The 20,082-nt window shown below is 45.2% G+C and overlaps 1 protein-coding gene and 1 long non-coding RNA gene across 2 annotated transcripts in view; one reads left to right on the plus strand and one right to left on the minus strand.

Annotated features, from left to right (window-relative positions):
* LOC126942210 (zinc finger protein 254) overlaps positions 1–20,082 on the plus strand; it is a 181,429-nt gene that overhangs the window by 21,452 nt on the left and 139,895 nt on the right. The window lies entirely within an intron of this gene.
* On the minus strand, positions 14,745–15,290 carry LOC126942413 (uncharacterized). Its single transcript, XR_007721558.1, has 3 exons — positions 15,218–15,290; positions 15,045–15,129; positions 14,745–14,923 (listed from the first exon to the last, which is right to left on the minus strand). It is a non-coding gene; the product is annotated as an uncharacterized LOC126942413 (long non-coding RNA).

Below are 20,082 nucleotides of genomic sequence, written 5' to 3' on the forward strand. Positions count from 1 at the left end.
CGAAAGGGGTAAAATAAATCTTTTTCTTTGGCACTGAAACATCTAGTGAAGATCCAAGCATACAGTAGATAAACAGCAACTTCTGTTTACTAAATAAATGTTATTTTCATAGATTACAGGTGAAGCAAAATATTGATATGACTCTAAGACATTAAGGGTATCACAAACCACTTATGTTCTTTATGGGATTTCAGTTAAAAAATGAATTGAAAAATCAGGCCATAAAAGAAGTTTGGATCCTTCTAAGTGGCATCAGAACTGCTCTGATGTGCATAAGCCATCTTGAGAGTCCTAACTTGGTTCCTACCCACAGTCTCTTCTCATGAATTCTATTTTTAAAAGTCAAACATATAAAGCATCATTAAACACAAACTGCAACACTCTTAACATTTAGATTTACATCTCATCTGAAAATTGTTTAAAAGCCCAGGCCATCTACAAGAAATCTTTCATTTGCATTTTAGTATCAACAAATTAAAAGGAAAGAAGAAAAAGGATAGAAGAAAGCCATTTAATTATTTTTTAGATAAGAACATAGCATTAGTTTATCAGTTACATAAGTATTTTCCTTCCTTCATCCATGCCATACATAAATTTTAGCCAACTAAAACACTTTACAAGTAGAGACATGGCTAAAAACATGGAAAACATAATCATAGCTCATTAAGGGGTAGGGAACATGCCCTGTTCATGTACATTGCTTAATCCAGCATTCCAGTCTCAGTGAGGCACCACCATCCACCCAGCTATAAAATCCAAGATCAGAAAGTTATCTATCCCTTCCCTACACCATCCCATCAGCAAGCCTCTCCTAACTCTTAATCCTCTATTAATTCATCTGAGCTCCCATCTCTACTGCCACTATGCTTCAGGCCACCACTGCTTTTCAAAGTTTTCATAAACCAGCCTTCTAACTGATGTTCTTCCAAACAGAGGGCCAGTCATTATTTCCTTCTACCAGGTCTATTTACTACTATGGGTAAAAATAGTTTTAACATGCAAATCTCATGACACTACTTTTTGGCCCAACACTTCTCACCACTTTCCAGAGTTCTTACAAGCCTGCTCTAGCCCCTGCCTACTTCATCATTCTTGTCATTCACTTCATTCAGTGTCTTTTCTTCTACCAAACACACTGCACTTCTCACCTTCCCTGGAAACATCCACCTTTTCACCCTCAGGACTTTTGTACCTGCTGTGCTCAGAAGGATTCTTTTTCCTCTTGTCACCCATCCTTCAGATATTAGTTCAAATGTCACTTCCATAGGATGCCTTCCTTGACCTGCCTCCTGGCATCCTCCATTCCTCTGCCATACACAAAGGCCAAACTTCATAGGTTCTTGTCATACTTAACTGTGAGCAGTTAACACTAATAGAAGTGACCTGTTCATGGCTGGATGAGTCTCTTTCAGTGTGACCTATCTTCTATGAGATTAGTGACTGTCTTTCTTTGCCATACCGGTAGGCAAAGACAGAACCTTCACAAGTAGATATTCAAACATTTATGGAATAAATAAAAATCTGTAAATGTCAAAAAACACATCATGGAAATGGCAAATTCAGTAGTGAAAAACTGTCTCTTTTCTAAGAGGAAGTTAAATCTGATACAGAATTGTACTTGGGAAAATCAAGTTGTGAAACCTTTATAAGCTTTTGAACACAAAATGGTTCTTAGAAAACTTATTTTCATAATTTAAATACAAATGAAATTCTGAGAGACACAAGTTAAGCCTACTTTAAGTTATTCTTGGTTTAAAACTTTTAAGTAGAATATATTAAGCAAATACATATTGATTTAACTAACCAAATTATAGAAAACCTGTTTGAGATGTTAAACAGTTATGAAACAAACCACTAAACCAACAGTTAAAAGCTCTAAAGTAAAAGATAAAATGTCTTAAAAATTTTATTTTCTGTATCATAGAGGAAAATAAACAATTCTCCCCAGAAATAAAACTAAGTTAGAATATTATATGGAAATGTATCTGCCAGATATGAGTCTAAATTCTAGTTAGCATGTAAGTGCTTATTAACAGACATTTAAAGTTAGTCATGTATCTTTAATCAATCAGAATTTCATCTTTTATAAAAGATAGTAAGAATTTTTTAACCAGATTTCAGACATTTTCTTTGTTAAAAATTTATTGTTTGAGGCCAGGCGCGGTAGCTCAAGCCTCTAATCCCAGCACTTTGGGAGGCCAAGGCGGGTGGATCACCTGAGTTCAGGAGTTTGAGACCAGGCTGGCTAACATGGTGAAACCCCGTCTCTACTAAAACTACAAAAAAAAAAAATTAACTGGGCATGGTGGCAGGCACTTTAATCCAAGCTGCTCGGGAGGCTGAGGCAGGAGAATCACTTGAACCCACAAGGAGGAAGATTGCAGTGAGCCGAGATCGCGCCATTGCACTCCAGTCTGAGACTTCATCTCAAAAAACAAAACAAAAAAAAAATTATTGTTTGAAAAGAAATCAATTCAAATGGGGTTCACCTTGTGTTTTCAGAAAACCTACCTTATCTTTTGAGTATCTCTCCCATTTCTGAAGACATATGCACCTCTTTTAAAAGAAAGTTGAAATTTTGATTTTGTGTATTTAGAGAAGTGTTTTGTTGTTGTTTTAACAATAAAGTATCAGGGTAAAGCACATTCACCTAAAACAGTACAAGTGATTGTTTTATAAATATGATATATAACCAATTATTATCAAGTATGTACATTGCACATACACACATCAAGCAAGATTTATACTCTGCAGGTTTCTGGTTTTGCATTCAATTTTAAAACCAAGAAGTCATGGAATAAAGGAAAGTTAAGTTATATACAAACCGAGACTCCTATTAATTCAAACCACTAATGAAACAAAACTCTAAATAAGTAGAGAAAATGGGTTCAAACACTGGAGCTCTGAAATTATCCAGGTCTTTTATCTGTGCTTTTTTTCCCTATTAAATTAAAAGTTCAAACCAAAATCCATGAAAAATGTTTATGGATATTAAAGCGTACGGTGTGACAGGGTTTTGTGCAACCAGGCATTAACAAGCATTTTATCTTCTCTTTAAGCTGAGCCAACTTTTATTTTAAAATTTCTGTAATTCAACATTCTTTCCCACCCAAACACCTAAATCTTTTCCACCTAGCCGCAACCTACTGCATGACAGATGTGCCAAAGTTGTTCATGTCCACTTCCTTTGCTGAATGTGTAGTAATAGTTAGGCCTTAGCTTCCAATTTACATGTGGCTCTTCAAAAATCTCATTTTTATATTAGAAATTAACATGCAAATCTGCGCACGGTGGCTTATACATGCAATCCCAGCACCTTAGGAGGCCGAGGCAGGCAGATCACCTGAGGTCAGGAGATCGAGACCAGCCTGACCAATGTGGTGAAACCCAGTCTTTACTAAAAGTACAACAATTGGCCAGGCGTGGTGGTGGGTGACTGCTATCCCAGCTAGTCGAGAGGCTGGGCAGGAAAATTACTTGATCTTGGGAGGTGGAGGTTTCAGTGAGCCGAGATTGCACCAAAGCCCTCCAGCAGGGGCAACAGAGCAAGACTCCATCTCAAAAACAACAACAACAAAAAAGAAATCAGGCCGGGCGCGGTGGCTCAAGCCTGTAATTCCAGCACTTTGAGAGGCCGAGGCGGGTGGATCATGAGGTCAGGAGATCGAGACCATCCTGGCTAACATGGTGAAACCCCGTCTCTACTAAAAATACAAAAAACTAGCCGGGCGTGGTGGCGGGCGCCTGTAGTGCCAGCTACTCAGGAGACTGAGGCGGAAGAATGGCGTGAACCCAGGAGGCGGAGCTTGCAGTGAGCCGAGATCGCGCCACTGCACTCCAGCCTGGGCGACACAGCGAGACTCCGTCTCAAAAAAAAAAAATAAATAAAAATAAAAATAAATCAACATGCAGTAGTCAGTGAGCACTAACGATGTAATTGTGCTAGGCATAGGAGATGGAAAAAATATTCTTGAGGTGGGAGAAACATGTTAACAGAGAAATTACAGCAGACAGACTTGACAGATGGGGGTAAAAGTTGTTAGAAACAGAAGACCTAATTCTCCCTAAAAATGGTAGTATTTGAGATGGGTCTCAACAGGAGAGTAAATGTTTGCTGGGAGAAGTGGATGCAGACACATCAGAAAGAACAACCCATGCAAGAGCAGAAGCAGTAAAGAACTATTCAGTGTGGCAGTGATGTGGAAGACAGAGCCAAGAGCCAAGACTAGAAATTTGGTTTGTCCCAGCACTTTGGAAGGCCAAGGTGGGAAGATCATGAGGTCAGGAGTTTGAGACTATCCTGGCCAACATGGTAAAACCCCGCCTTTACTAAAAATACAAAAAATTAGCCGGGCGTGGTGGCGGGCGCCTGTAGTCCCAGCTATTTGGGAGGCTGAAGCAGGAGAATGCTGTGAACCTGGGAGGCGGAGCTTGCAGTGAGCTGAGATTGCGCCTGGGCACTCCAGCCTGGGGGACAGAGCAAGACTCCATCTCAAAAAAAAAAAAAAAAAAATTAGCTGGGTGTGGTGGCATGTGCCTGTAATCCCAGCTACTCCAGAGGCTGAGGCAGGAGGTCACCTAAACCCAGGAGGTGGAGTTTGCAGTGAGCCGAGATCATGCAACTGCAGTTCAGCCTGGGTGACAGAGCAAGACTCCCTCTGAAAACAAACAAACAAAAAAAAGAACGAAAGAAAAGAAATTGGGTTTGGAAACAGAAAATTAGGTCTTTGTAAACCACGTTAAGGAGTTTGGATTTTTCTTTTTATAGACAACAGGGAGCCAAGAAATGTTATTAGGTAGGCAATCAACAAGAGCAGCTTTAGTGTTTGAGGATGACGACTCTGGCAGCAGGGTGGAAAAACAACAGCAGTAGGGAGAAACTGCTGGCAGAAAATTAACTTCAGAGGTGTTTATGCCTCAGTGAGGGCCTTAGGTCAGAAGTGATTAAACAGCCCACGTCAGTGATGGAAGCATGGTTTTGGGGAGAGCCTGGTGACTGACTGGCCACAGGGTGAGATAGACATGCATCAGGACAGCCAGCAGTAATGTTCCTGGTTTAGTAGGTCGTGTGCATGACAATCACCTTCCAGAAGAGATGGAGATTACTTTCATTTTTACAAGTACCTGCAGGATGAGGGACTTGCAGTGTGATCTGGATGACAAAAGATTACAGCTTCAGAGAAGTTGTAAGTGAAAATATACTGTTGGAGTTGCCAGTTTATAGGTTAGAGGAAAGGGCAGAAAAACACCAGAATGCACAGGGCATTCTGTAGGAACAGAACTCACTCCCAGGGACAGGACTGGATGGTTGCTGCAGAGAACAGGCATTGGGCACCTGGCCACTGACACCAATGGGATGCTTTCGCTCTGTCCACTGATTTAAGAATCTTAAAACAACTATTCTCAAGTGTTGCACATGTCTCTAAGGTAAGAGGGAGCCCACACCACTTTGGGGGCAACTGTCTGCTTACTGCAGGCAGCCCTTTCTTTTCTGGAATTCAGTCTCCTCATCTTCCTGCCTTCTCCCTTGCATACCTCCTGCTTGTGTAATAGGGTGGAACATGGGAGGGCAGGACAAAGTTCAGACCAGTGGCACTGGTTGGCTAAAAGATCACTCCTTTCATTATACTAGACAGTTCTGGTCTGAGGCCTGGGATCCCAGAACATAAAAATTATCACTCTCTCCTTTATTGCATCCCTGTATTATCTGCGTCCCTCTCAGCCATAGCAGCTGGCTGACATCCACCCTCTCAAGAGGACATGTATGGATAGAAGACCTGGCTCACAAACACTGCTCTATGAAAAGGGCAGATAGTTACGTAAGAATTTTGCAAAAACTGAGAAATTAAAATAAGGGAGACTATGAATGCAAAAACATTAACTGTCAAGCAAACAAGAGTTGGTTCAAAGAATTTTTTTAAAAGATACGCTCCACATAACTGAAAGCATGAGGAAGACTGGCAGATGACAGCATCACAGCGAATTTCCTCAATAACTGAGGCGGTGACTGGGAAAACTGAGCCACCTACCAAAACAGCTTTACAGAGCCAATGCATCTCATTTGTTGTAGAAGCTGATGAGTTCTAGAACTCTTATTTACTATGGAGTTTTCAAATACATTCAACAGCACTTCATGTTTTCCTCAATCCCAAGCTTCTTGTAAAACTTTGACCCTGCCAACCATGGCACCTTAGAGGCAGATAAAAGCTTACCTACTTTATGGAATTTCAGATTTCTAAAAATAGCACATGCAGTACAGGGAATGCACCCAGTGTGCTTGTGGATGCAATAAAGGCCACTACTATACCTTCAAGCAGGCTTCGTTGTCTTCAGCTCTCCTGACATTTGGGGCTCTTATGCATTGTAATATGAGGAGCAGCATTTCTGGTGTCTGTACGCTAAATGCCAGTAGCACTCTTTCCCAAAGCAAGACAGTAAAAAATTTATCATTCTGGAAAGGAAATCCACAGTGGACACCCTCAAAACCTCCTGATCTCAAAATATGCCACTTTATTCCATATGTAGGTTTTGAGTTTCTGGAACAGTTATATTATCCTTACAACAACCCCATGAGGTAGAAAAGCTACTGACAAGATGCTTGTCATCATATTCATCAACGGTAATGCCACCAAAGGCTAAAGTTTCATTTTAAATTCCCTTATACCTTCAAAATCAACCGAATTTATTTTGAAAAAAAAAAAAGGTCTTCTTTATTAAAAATAACAACACACATACACAGAGGTAAATAAGCAGTATACATTTAAAGCTACATAGTTTTGAGATCAAGCTGACTCTATAAAGCAGCTGTTCCATGGGGCTAAGCGGTAGTTAGGAACTGTGGATCCTGAGCTTCATTTATTGCCAGCCCTTGGGTAGATCATAAAGCAGATATAACAGGAGTCAATATACCCACCCAACTCTAATAGTTTTGCTCTGAGTAGAAATGTGAAATCTTTGCTGAATTCTTTTTTTTTTTTTTTTTTTTTTTTTTTTTTTTGAGACGGAGTCTCGCTCTGTCACCCAGGCTGGAGTGCAGTGGCGCGATCTCGGCTCACTGCAAGCTCCGCCTCCCGGGTTCCCGCCATTCTCCTGCCTCAGCCTCCTGAGTAGCTGGGACTACAGGCGCCCGCCACCGCGCCCGGCTAATTTTTTGTATTTTTAGTAGAGACGGGGTTTCACTGTGGTCTCGATCTCCTGACCTTGTGATCCGCCCGCCTCGGCCTCCCAAAGTGCTGGGATTACAGGCTTGAGCCACCGCGCCCGGCTGCTGAATTCTGTTGAAAAAGCAGAGTGAAAATAACTTAGTCCAAGAAGGTACACCAAAATGAATAAGGAATATTTTAAGTAATTAAACCACCAGAAATATAAGACATTTTAGATGATCCTACCCCGTTGTCTCTGAGAAAAGAGAAAAAAGAGAAGAATACAAAGCAAGCTATGGAAAGACAAATACGGCTTTTAAAAGTTCTATCTAATTAACCCCACTAAGAAATTTTTGGCTACCTGGTGTATGCCAGGTACTGTACAGTGTAGGACAGTAGTTTCCAATCTTTTTGACACCAGGGTCTGGTTTTGGGGAAGACAATTTTTCCGCACATGTGGCGGGATGGTTTTCATTTGGGATGAGTCAAGCGCATTATGCTTACTGTCCACTTTGTTGCTATTATGATTGCATTGTAATACATAATGAAATAATTCAACAACTCACCATAATGTAGAATCAGTGAGAGCCCTGGGATTATTATCCCACAACTAAATGTTCCCATCTGGGGGTGATGAGGGGCAGTGACAGACCCTAAAGCATTAGATTCTCAAAAATAGTGTGCGACCTACATCTCTCACATGCGCAGGTCACAATAGTGTTTGCCCTCCTATGATAATCTAATGCTGCTGCTGATCTGTAATGCAAGTGATGGGGAGTGGTTGTGAATAACGTTGAAGCCTCACTCACCCACCATTCACCTCCTGCTGTGCAGCCTGGTTTGTAACAGGCCACAGGCTGGTATCAGTCAGTGCCCTGGTGTTGAGGACCCCTGATGAAGGGCAACTACATTGATTGATTGATTGATTGAGTGAGTGAGTGGGTGAGTGAGTGGGTGAGTGCAATGGCACAATCTCAGCTCACTGCAACCTCCACCTCCTGGGTTCAAGCAATTCTCCTGCCTCAGTCTCCCAAAATAGGTGTGATTACAGGCATGTGACACCACGCCTGGTTTTGTATTTTTAGTAAAGATGGGATTTCGCCATGCTGGTAACGCTAGTCTCAAACTGGTGATCTCAGTTTATTCGCCTGCCTCAGCCTCCCAAAGTGCCAGGACTATAGGCCTGAGCCACGGTGTTCTTCTGACTACATTTATTACCAGGGTACCCATGTTGTACAGTGCCTGGTATACACCAGGTTGTTAGTTAACAGCTATTGATCTAATGCAGGGCTAATAAGGTAAGGTTTATTTTTTTTCCTTCAACATGCTGTGCCTGTTTCAGATGCAAATAAGACCTCAGGAGTCTGCCTGAAGTGGCTTAAAATAAAAAATGTTCCCCCAGATGGGAACGTTTAGTTGCAAGAAAATCAAACAGTCACTTGGATGGTGTAACAAGTTAGGTATGAATGTATCACCTGTACCAGCTTAGTGAGATGCATGTTTACATCACATAACAAACACTTGTCTGCCACTCTCAGGGCTTACAGTCTGAATTGCTGATGAGAAATAAAGTGGTATCTAGACAACCCCAGAGAATGATGTTCCATATATCCATAAGCATTAGTAGCATTTCTAAAAATTATCAAACATCTTTTAAAAACAAGATATCCTAACACGCAAGCAGTTTAGCAGTATTTTAAAAAATGATAAACAGTGCGACTTCATTCACCTGAAATGGAGCACAAGACCCTTTTGAAGGAACTCCTACCCATTCCTGCAAAAGTTCTGTCGACTCTTGAAGGTACCACAGAACTAAGCGTTTCTTTTGTGTGTGTTTCCAAAGAGGTTTTAGCCAAGACTTTGGCCTCTAACAGACTCCCTGATTAAAATATGGCTTAGAAACTCTACCTGCCTACCTGAAAAAGCATCAAAACTAGAGAGTACTTTTCACGGGCATGAAAAAATGAAAATAAAATCATGTTCTTCTCTTTGCAATTCCCTTTCCCTCACCTTTCACTTCATTAAATATACTTCAGCATCATTGTGCACAGGTGCAGGGACCACTACATATCTAAAAAAGGAAAAAACCCTCAAGTATATGGGGATGGTCTGGCAACTCTGCCTTTGCAGAAATCATTTTTTTTCCTCCAGATGGAAGTGTCTCACTGTTTTCAGCCTTCTCATCTAACAGGCAAACTTAGTTTCCACTGACTTTGAAAGGGATAAGCTTGAGTCTAAACTCTTAAGCAAGAACGAGGGTTCAATTTTCTAATAATGAAAATCCCAGACAGGTTTTTCAACCTACCAAATCGTTACAATTGTATTCACCCTTCTCTCTCTCTCCACAACCACTAACATCACCACCCACAAAAGAAGAAGAAAATCCCTCCAATGTTCCCCAAATGTGTGCTGCTGCTAGCTGCGATGCTGTTTAGAGTTTTGTAATGGAGTGTGAACTGCTGCCCCGGATCTGGGCTCGTGTTCTATCTCCTAACTAGTAAGGAGAGAGGGAGGACAAATCCGCTGAGCAGAAAAATAAATAAATAAATAAATAAGTAAATAAATAAATAAATAAATAAAAACTTTCCTCCTCATTTATAACCTCTCATGGATGCAGCACTGACGAGGGTCGCCAGGTGCCCAGGGCGCCTGACAAGCGACCCACTGGCCAGCGCGTTCTTCGCCGGGCCGGGTCCCAGCACCCTGCAGGTCTCCACCCTGCCAGGAAAGGAAGCGGCCCCGCCAGGCAGTGGGATCGGCCGCCGCGTCCCGTCCTCACCCTTGGCCAGGGAGTGAGTGACATCCTCGATGTGCCCTCGGCCCAGAAAACGCGCCGCTTCCGAGGGAGGGCGTCGGCGACGGGAAGGACCTCCCGTGCTCCTTAGCAAACATTAGGGTCTCAGTTTCCTAAGAGACGCGACTGGGATGGGGGAGGGAGGCCCAGGCAGAGGCTGGTGCTGGGGGCAGAGAAAGCGACACTAGGTTGCAGGCTGGTGTGGAAGGGGCATAGGTGCCCCGGAAACAGCCACAGATTTTTCCAGCGGGAGAAGCCCCGCCGCCACCCGCCTTTTTCCTGGACTCACGATGGAACCCGGCACCGAACCCCCTACTCGCGCGAGGAAGGTGCACTCCACACTGACGGATCCCTGTAAAACACACACCCCGCCAACAGAAGGACCAGGAATGATAGGAGCCCCCATGGCAAGGGCCTGGCCCCCTTCTTTCCTGGGCGCCTTAGGTGGTAGTCGGCCACACCAAAACCGCCAGCCAGGAAAGGGCCAGGGCGCAGGGCTGCCTGCTGCCCCCTCGACGCCAGTGTCCTCTGCCCAGGAATTTCAAATCCGCAGAGCAAGGTGCGGCAGGCACTTGCACCAAACACCCTCGCGAGAGCACCCCGGGAAGACACCTCCTGGCCAGCACCCCTGATGCTTTGCGGCTGCGGGGGACAGCAGGAGCCCTAGTTTCCAGGCTTCCCTGCCATAGGGGAAAGATGCCAGGCGAGAGAGGGCAGAAGTTGGGGAGCAGTGTCAGGAAGATGTTTCTGGCCTAGGAGGCTTGCACCATCCGAGTCCTGGAGGTGCTATAACAAATAAATTCACCCCAGTGTTCCGGGAGGCCAAGGCAGGAGAAGCACTTTTGTCCAGAAGTTTCAGAGCAGCCTGGGCAACGTGGTGAGACCCCGTCACTACGGAAGACATTTAGTCAGGGGTGGTGGGCCACGCCTGCAATCCCAGCTACTCGGGAGGCTGAGGTGAGAGGCTCTCTTGACATTACAGTGAGTCATAAGCTTGTGCCACTGCACTCCAGCCTGGGTGACAGAGCAAGACCCTTTCTCATAGAATAAATAAATATATGAATAAACTCAGCGTCTGGGTTGGGCCGGATTCCTACCCTCCAAAAAGATGCACATCAGGTCTTTCTAGGGCAGCGCTGCAGAGACCGTCACTACATGTGCTGGGTGCTGCTTGACGTGGCCAGTAGCTCAGTAAGAAGAGGAGTAGGAGTGAAGGAGTGGAAAAAGAGGAGGAGGAAGAGAGAAGGAAGAGAGGAAAAAGTAAAGAGAAAAAGGAAGCAGGAAACAAGAAGAACAGGAGAGGAGGCGAAAGTGAGAAAATAGTAAGAATAGAGGAAGAGGAGAAGATAAACAGGAGAGGAGGACAAGGGGACCAGGAGAGATGAGGAGATAAACAAAGCTGGGAGGAGGAGAGAAGGAAGAGGAGGAGAGGAGGAGGAAGAGAAAAGAAAGATGAGGAGAGGAGAAGGAGAGGAGGAGAAAAAAGGGAGGAAGGGGAGGAAAAAAGGGAAGAGGAGGAGAAAAAAGGGAGGAGGAGGAGAGAAGGGGAAGCCAGAGAGACAAAGGATGACAGGAGGAGGAGGAGGAAAAGGAGGATCAGAGGAAAATGAGAAGGAGGAGAGGAGACAGAGAGGAGGAGGAGGAGAGGAAGAGGGGGAAAAAGGAGGAGACAAAGAGGAGGAGAGAAGAAGGAGGAGGAGAGGAGAAAAACGAGGAGGAGGAAAGGGGAGAAGGAGCAGAGGAGGAGGAGAAAAAGAAAAGGAAAAGGAGGAGGAAGAAGAGAGAAGGAGGAGGAGGAGAGAGGAGAAGGAGAGAAGGAGGAGGAAGAGAGGAAAAGAAGGATGAGGAGAGAAGGATAAAGGAGGAGGAGAGGAGGAGAGGAGGAGAATGAGGAGGAGGACGATAGGAGAAGGAGAGGAAAAGAATACGGAGGAACAGAGAAGGAGGAGGAGGAGCAGGAAAAGATGAGGAGGAGAAGGGGAGAAGGAGAGGAGGACAAGGAGAATGAGGAGGAGAGGAGAAGGACACAGAGGAGAGGGGAAAAGAAGGAGAAGAGGAGAAAAAGCAGCAGAAGAAGAAGAATAGAGGAGGGGGAGAAAGAGAGGAGAAGGAGGAGGAGAAAGAGTAGGAGAGGAAGAGGAGGAGGAGAGGAGAAGGAAGAAGATAAAAAATAGGAGGAGGAGGGGAAGAGGAAAGGAGGAGGAGAAGGAGAGGATGAGGAGGAGAGAAGGTGGAGGAGAGGAAGGGAAATAGGAGGAGGAGGAGGAGGAGATGAGGAGAAAAAAGGAGGGGAGGGGGAGGAGAGAAAGAGCAGAAGAAGAAGCAGAGAAGGAGGAGGACAGGAAAAGAAGGGGGAGAGGAGGAAAGGAAAAAGGAGGAGCAGGTGGAGAGGGGGAGGAGGAGAGGAGAAGAAGAAGGAGAGGAAGAGGAAATGAGAAGGAAAAGGAGGAGAGGAGAAAGAGAGGAGGAGAAAAAGGAAAAAGGTGAAGAACAAAGTAAGGAGGAGTAGAAGAAGAGAAAAAGGAGGTGGAGGAGGAGAGGAGAGGAAGGAAGAGAAAAAGAGGAGGAGAGGAGGAACAGAGGAGAAGGAGGACAGGAAGAGGAGAGGAGGAAGGCAAAAGAAGAAGGAGGAGAGGAGAAGGAGGAGGAGCAGGAGGAGAGGAGAAGAAGACAAAAAGGAGGAAGAGAAGAAAAGGAGGAGGTGCAGGAGGAAAAAAGGGACAAGTAGGAGAGAAGGAGGAGGTGGAGGAGAAGAGGAGAAGCAGGAAGAGAAAAAGAAGGCAGAGGAGGAGAGGACAAGGAGTGGAGAATAAAGAGAGAAGAAGGAGGAGGAGAGGAGAAGGAGGAGGAGGAGAGGAGGAAAAGAAAAAAGAAGAGACGAGGAGGAGAGGAGAAGGAGGAGGAAGAGGAAGAATGTAGAAGAAGAGTAAGAGGAGGAGAGAAAAAGGAGGAGAGGAGGAGGAAAAGGAGAGGAGGAAGAGAGTAGAAGAAGGAGTAGGAGGAGCAGGAGGAAAAGAAGAGGAGCAGAGGAGAAAAGGAGAAAAAGGAGTGGAGGGGGAAGAGGAGATGAGAAAAGAAGGGGAAGGAGGAGGAGAGGAAGAGAGGAGAGGAAGGAGAAGGAGAAAGATAGGAGAAGGAGGAGGAAGAGAGAAGAAAAATAAGGAGGAAAAAAGAGGAGAAGAGTAGAAAGAGGAGGAGGAGGAAGAAAAGGAAAGAAGAAGAGGAGAAGAAGGAGGAGAATAGGAGGAGTAAAAGATGAGTAGGAGGGGGAGGAGAGGGGGAGATGGAGAGGTTTAGGGGGAGGAGGATGAGAAAAGAGGAGGAGAACAAGAGAAGGAGGAAAAGGAGAGAAAAAGAAGGAGGAGGAGAGGAGAAGGAAGAGAAGGGGAGGAGGAGGAAAAGGAGGGGAGGGGGAGGAGGAAGTAGAGAGGATAAGGGGGGAAGAGAGGAGAAATAGGAGGAGCAGGAAGGAGAAGGAGGAGAAAAAGAGAAGGAGAAGAGGAGAAGGGAGGAGGAGGAAAAGGAGAGGAACAGACGAGGAGGACAGGAGAAGGAGGAGGGGGAGGAGGAGTAGAGAAGAAGAATGAGAGGAGAGGAGAAGAAGAAGAAAAGGAGGAGGAGATGATAAGAGAAGGAGGAGAGAAGGAGGAGAAGAAGAGGAGAGTAGGAGGAGAGGAAGAGATGAGGATGAGAGGAGGAGGGGGAGGAGAAGGGGGAGGAGGAAAAAGAGAAGAGAGGAGGAGAGGAGAAGGAGAAGGCGAGGAGGTGGAGGAGAGGAAGAGGAGGAGGAGAGAAGCAGTAGAAGGAAAGGAGGAGGAGGAGGAAAAAGAGAGGAGAAGAGAAGAAGGAGGAGGAGGAGAGGAGGAGGAAACAATGGGAGGTGGAGGAGAGTAGGAGATGGAGGAGGAGAAGAGGAGAGGAGGAGGAGAGAAAGATGAGAGGAAGCAAAGGAGAGGAGAAAGAGAGAGGAGAAAAGGAGGAGGAGAGGAGGAAGTGAAGGGGAGAAAGAGGAGATAATGAGGAGGAGGAGAGGAGTGGGAGGAGGAAGAGGAAAGGAGGAGATGGAAAAGAGAAAGAGAAGAGGAGGAGGAAGAGAAGAAAGTTATCACTTTGTGGCATTCAGTAATTATGACTATTGTCATGGCTTTTGGATTAAAGTTTAAACTCAATAGGAGAGATAGGCACAAAGATCAAAGATCCAGATTATTTCAGAGCTCAATTTCAGAGCTAAAAAAAAGATACGTGGTAATACACATGTGGACGTTGCCAATGCAAAAGAGTTGCATTATTTTGGTTTTGGATCCAGCCATATGTCAACATACACAATGTAGGCAGTGCCTAGGAGAGGGCAGAGAGCCACAACACTTAGGTGCTGGGCCTAGTGATATGTCACAATCTCTTTTTGGTCAGAGCCCAAACAGTAGAGGAGAGCCACATCACCTAGGTTCTAGGTTCAGCAATACATCACAATACTTTCTGAGAGGAAGATCAAAGCAGGAGAGCCACATCACCTAGGCGAGAGCCCCAGAGATACGGCACAATGCCTTCTGTGGGTAGGGATCAGGAAGAAGAGGAAAGTTATATAACCTAGGGACTACAGCCAGCTATATGTTACAATCATCCCAAGGGGCAGGGACGATGCATGAGAGGAGAGTCACATCAAATAGGTGGTGAGCAAAGCAATATGTAACAATCAGAGGAGAGTGTCATCTCCTACATGCTGGCCCATGAGATATGTTACAACATCCCCTATGGGCAAAGCCCAGGTAAGAGAAGAGATTAACATCAAATAGTTGATGGGCTAATAGATACTTTGCAATGCCCCCTGTAGAAAGAGACTAGGAGAAATAAATCCGATTGCCTGTGTGCTTGGCCCAGGGATAAGTCACTTTTTCATCTGTGGAAATGGCCCAGGCGGGTGAGGAGAGTTACATCACTTAGACGCTGGGAACAGAGATATGTAACAATCTCTTCTATAAGCAAGACCCTGGTAAGAAAAGAAAGACACATCAAATATTTATGGACCCACAGATGCCCCCTTTTTTGACAGAGTCAAGGCAAGAAAGTCACATCACCTTGGTCCCGGGCCCAGCAATAGGTCACATTACCTTCTGAAGACAGGGCCAAGGCAAATGAGTTACATCTTGGAGCTGGGCCCAGGATATATGTAACAATCTCCCCTGTGGGCAGAACCTAGGAAGAAGAGAAGTGTCACATTAGCTAGGTGCTGAGCCCAGAGATATGTCACCATCCCTCCAGGCAAGAGATGAGAGTACATTACCTGGGTGAGGAGTGCAGGGAGATGTCACAATCCCCTTTTTAGGCTGTGCCCAGGCAGAAGAGTCACATCGCCTAAGTGTTAGAATGAGCAACGTGTCACAATGCCCCTTGTGTGCAGCGCCAAGGTAGGAGAGAAAACTTACATCACCTGAGTGCAAGTCCCAGCGATATGTACCAATGCCTCCTGTAAGAGGCACCAAGGCTTGAGAATAGAGTCATCTCACCTAGGTGCTGGGTCCAGCAATATATCACCATTCTATTTGTGAACCAAGCCCAGGCAGGAGAGTCAACTCCGGTGTTTGGCAGAGGCGTATGTCAAAATCACACCTTCAAAAATGCCAGGCATGAGATTAGCAATCCCTCACATGTCCTGGTTCTAGGTCTGAGAGTCAACATGTCTTGTATGTTGTGTGAAGTACGTGAGTCACAACCTCAACTGTGAACTGGATCTGTGCAGCAACTTCTCAATGTTTTCTGGGCATTGTGTCCCCTTAGATAAGTCACAGCCTGACACGTGTGCTAAATGATGGTTTGCGGGTCACCGAATCCATGCATAACAAATCCATGTATGAGAGTCAACACTGCAACTCTTGACTGCCTCTAGATACAAGATTCAAAACCTCAACAGTGGGCCATGGTCATGTGAGAGGACAGCAATCTTTACTCTTGACTGTGTCTGCTTACTACTGTCACAATCTCACCTTTGAGCTGGCTCTGTTAGTGCACTCTCTGTACCACTCAAAGAAGTTATGAGATACATGGTTTGGCTCTATGTCCTCACCCAAATCTCATTTACAATTGTAATCTCCACGTGTTGAGGGAGGAAGGTAATTGGATCGTGGGACAGTTTCCCCCATGCTGTGTTTGTGAAAGTGAGTGAATTCTCTCCAATCTGATGGTTTTAAGTGTTGGAAGTTCCTCCTTCATTCACTTTCTCCCTCCTGCCACCTTGTGAAGAAGGTCCCTGCTTCCCCTTCTGCCATGATTATAAATTTCCTGAGGCCTCCACAGCCATGTGGAACTGTGAGTCAATTAAACCTCTTTTCTATCTAAATTTCCTGGTCTTGGGCAGTTCTTTACAGCAATGTGAAAATGAACTAATACTAATACAATATGATATGCATGAGAGTTACAATCTGCATTAAGACCTTCATGCTGATATGGGCCCATGATTGTACGTGTCACTCTAAGCTCAGGTATGAGAGTCAACACCTCCCCAGTTGACTGGGTCTAAATAGAAGAGTACTCATCTGCCTATGAGCTGGGTTTAGAAATAGGTCACTATCCCATCTGTGGCCAGATGTTCACATATGACTGACACAATTCTGTCTGTAGACTGTGTCTACGTGTGAGATTCAGCATCTCACCAGTGGGTGGTGTCTATTGTGAGGGCGACTATTTTAAGGATTAGCAGGGTGTGCATACCAGAAACACAGCATCTCTTGTGTCCCTGGACCTGTGATGACACTCTCTGTACCACATGAGGGCTTTACACAATATGCAAGAGAGTGGTAAACCTCTGTGATCTTTATACAAAGAGGACACTCAGGATCTTACCTTTTCCCTAAGCCTAGCTATAAGAGACAGTATCGCTCTTATTGGCTAGTTCAAGGTATGAGAGTCATCATCACACCAGTGAGCTGGGCCAGGCTATATGTCACAGTCACTCCTCTGGATTAGGAGTAAGCAGGAGAGTAACATTACCTGGGTTTGGGGCCAGATGTACGTCACAATCTTCTCTGAGGGCTGAGCAATATGTCACAACGATCTATGTATTCAAGACCCAGTCAAAAGGGCCTCATTACCTTGTTGCGGGGTCCAGTAATGTGTCATAATCTTTTCTGTTAGGAGGGTGCAGGCAGAAAAGAAGAGTCACATTTCCTAGGTAGTGTATGCAGATATATGTCACAAGGCCCCCTGTGGGCAGGGCCCAGGCAGGAGCCTCTTATTTTCTAGGTGTTGGAACCAGCGTTATTTCACAATACACCAAATATGTGGGGCCTGGGAGAAAGGAGAGTCACATCACATAGGTGCTGGGCCAAGTGATATGTTATAATAACCCTCTTTAGCAGGGCCCCGGCAGAAAAATAAACGTGTCACATCACCCAGGTGATAAACAAAAAGATATGGCATAACACTCCTGAGGGCAGGGCTCATGCAGAAGAGGTGCATCACATAGCTGTTAAGATAGGCCATATGTCACAATATACAATCTAGGTTGAGCTCAGGCAGGAGAAAAGAGTAACATTACCTATGTGCTGGGCTCAGCGATACATCACAATACCTCCTTGGTCAGAGCCCAAGAAGTAGAAGAGAGTTACCTCACCTAGGTGCTGTGTCCATCAATATGTCACAATACTCACTGAGAGAAGGGCCCAAGAATGAGGATTACATCATTTTGGTGAAGGGCCCAGAGCTATGTACCAATGCTCCCTGTGGGTAGGGCTTAGGAAAAAAGAAGAGAGTCACATAACCTGTCACATAACCTAGACAGATGAGCCCAGCCCTATGTCAAAACTACAACAGTGGTCAGAGTCCAGACATGAGAGGAGAATCATATCACATAAATGTTGGTTGAAGGAATATGTCACAATCCCCACTGGGACAGAAGCAGAGAAATAAGGAGAATTACACCATCTAGGTAATGGGCCGAGATATGTTGCAGTGACTCCTGTGGGCAATGACCAGGCAGTAGAAGGACATCGCCTGTGTGTAGGGCCTAGGGATAATTCACTCTAACTGTTGTGGGCATAGCACAGGCAAACGAGTAGAGTCACAACACCTAGGTGCTGGAATCAGAGACACGTCGCAATCTCTTCTAATGGCAAAGCCCAAGTAAGCAAGAAGAGTCACAGCAAATAGTTCATGAACTTAGAGATATGTCACAATGTCCCCTGTGGACAGGGTTCAGGGAAGAGACTCACATCATCTTGGTGCTGAGCCCAGCAATATGTCACAAAGCTTTCTGAAGTCAGGACCAAGGCAAATGTGTAACATCACCTTACCGTTGGGTCCAGAGACACATCACAACTCTTCTGCAGGCAGAACCTACAAAGAATAGAAGATTCACATCAACTCAATGCTGGGCCCAGTGATAGGTCACAATGTTCCCTGTGAGCAGAGATCAGGCAGAAGTGAGTCACATCACCTGGCTAATGGGTGCAGAGATGTCACAATGCCTTCTGTAGGCAGGGACCAAGCAGGAGAGTTACATCACCTGGGTTCTGGACCCAGCAATATATCACAATGGGCCATGTGGGCAGGGTACAAGCAGGAGAATCACATAACTTGGGTGTTGGGCCCAGGGATATGTCACAATGCCTTCTGTGCACAGTGACAAAAGAGAAGGGTAGACTCACATTAACTGGATATAAGGCCTAGTGACAGTGATATGCCACAATGCTGTCTGTGGGCAGTGCCAAGGCAGTGGACTAGAGTCCCATCATGAAGGTGCTGGGTTTAGCAAGATGTCAAAATTCCATCTGTGGGATGGGCACAGGCAGAAGGGTCAAATCACTTAGTTGCTGGACAGAGGCATATGTCACACAATCTCACATGCAGAATGATCCAGGGATAAAGTTAAAATTCTTGCACATGGCCCAGTTCTAAGTATGGGAGTCAACATCTCCTCTATGTTGGGTCTAAATACTTAAGTCACAATCTTAATTGTCTGGAGCTGCACACCCCGGCCATAGCGAATAATAATTAACGATTAAAACGCCTGAGCTCTATTCATTTCCACCTTCTACCTCCTCCCTATCTTTGCCTTTTTTCCCTGTACTAATACCTCGTTAAAGATGGCGCTCTTCCTGCTTCTTCTTCACTCACTTTTCCCGCGCCCGGGAAAATTGTTACTTAATAGCGCAAGCGCAACATGACGTCTGACCGGAGAAACCGAAACTAACCTGGCCACGCCCTCGGCAATGAGATCATTTCCACCTTAGCCCAACCCCTTCTCTTCCAAGTGTATATAAGGCAGTGCATTACCGCCATTAAACGAGACTTGATCAGAGCACTGTCTTGTCTCCATTTCTCGTGTCTCTTGTTCCCCAAATTCCCACCCCCTCCTCCAGGGCCTGCTCTGACTATCCCGCGGGCCGGGATACTTAATGGTGGACTGGGTCTGTGCGTGAGAAGCTCGCTTTCTTCTGTGCACTAGAACTCCTTAGTAGAGTCGCAGCCTCACAGGTGGGCTGAATCTTGGTCTGAGAGTCACCAGCCCACCTGTGGACTGGATCTACATATAACAGTCACTCTCAAGTTTCCACTGCCTCCAAATGTGACATTCAGAACCTCAAAAGTTGGCCATGTTCATGTGGCAGTATGACAGTCTTTATTGTCAAATGGGTGTGCAAACAAGTGTCAAACTCTCACCTGTGCTGTGCCTTGTCAGAAAACACTTTCTAGCACCAGAGGGATTTATGCATGAGAGTCTCAATATGCTCTGAGACTTCCCTGCTGGTCTCAGAGATCTGGTATGGGCCCATGGTATGGACCCAGGGTTATAATTTTTACCCTAATCTCTTGTCTCAGAGTCAACTTCTCTTCAATTGGCTCAGTCCAAATAGAAGTATCCTCACCTGCCTATGAACTAGGTTTAGAAATGAGTCACCATCCCAACTGTAGCATATGAGAGAAACAATTCCAGCTGTGGACTACGTCAACCTGTGTAATTCAGGACCTCACCTGCGGGCTCTGTCCACCTGTAAGGGTGAAAATCCTAATGGATGGTAGGGTGAGAATATGAGAAACACAGTCTTATTTGAATGCTGGACTCTGTGGTGGCATTTTGTTCCACACTAGGGCTTTATACAATGTGTGAGAAAGTAATAATTTTCTATAACCTTCATACAAAGAGGAGACATG

Source organism: Macaca thibetana, chromosome 19 (assembly GCF_024542745.1).
Source record: "Macaca thibetana thibetana isolate TM-01 chromosome 19, ASM2454274v1, whole genome shotgun sequence".
Lineage (NCBI taxonomy): Eukaryota > Metazoa > Chordata > Mammalia > Primates > Cercopithecidae > Macaca > Macaca thibetana.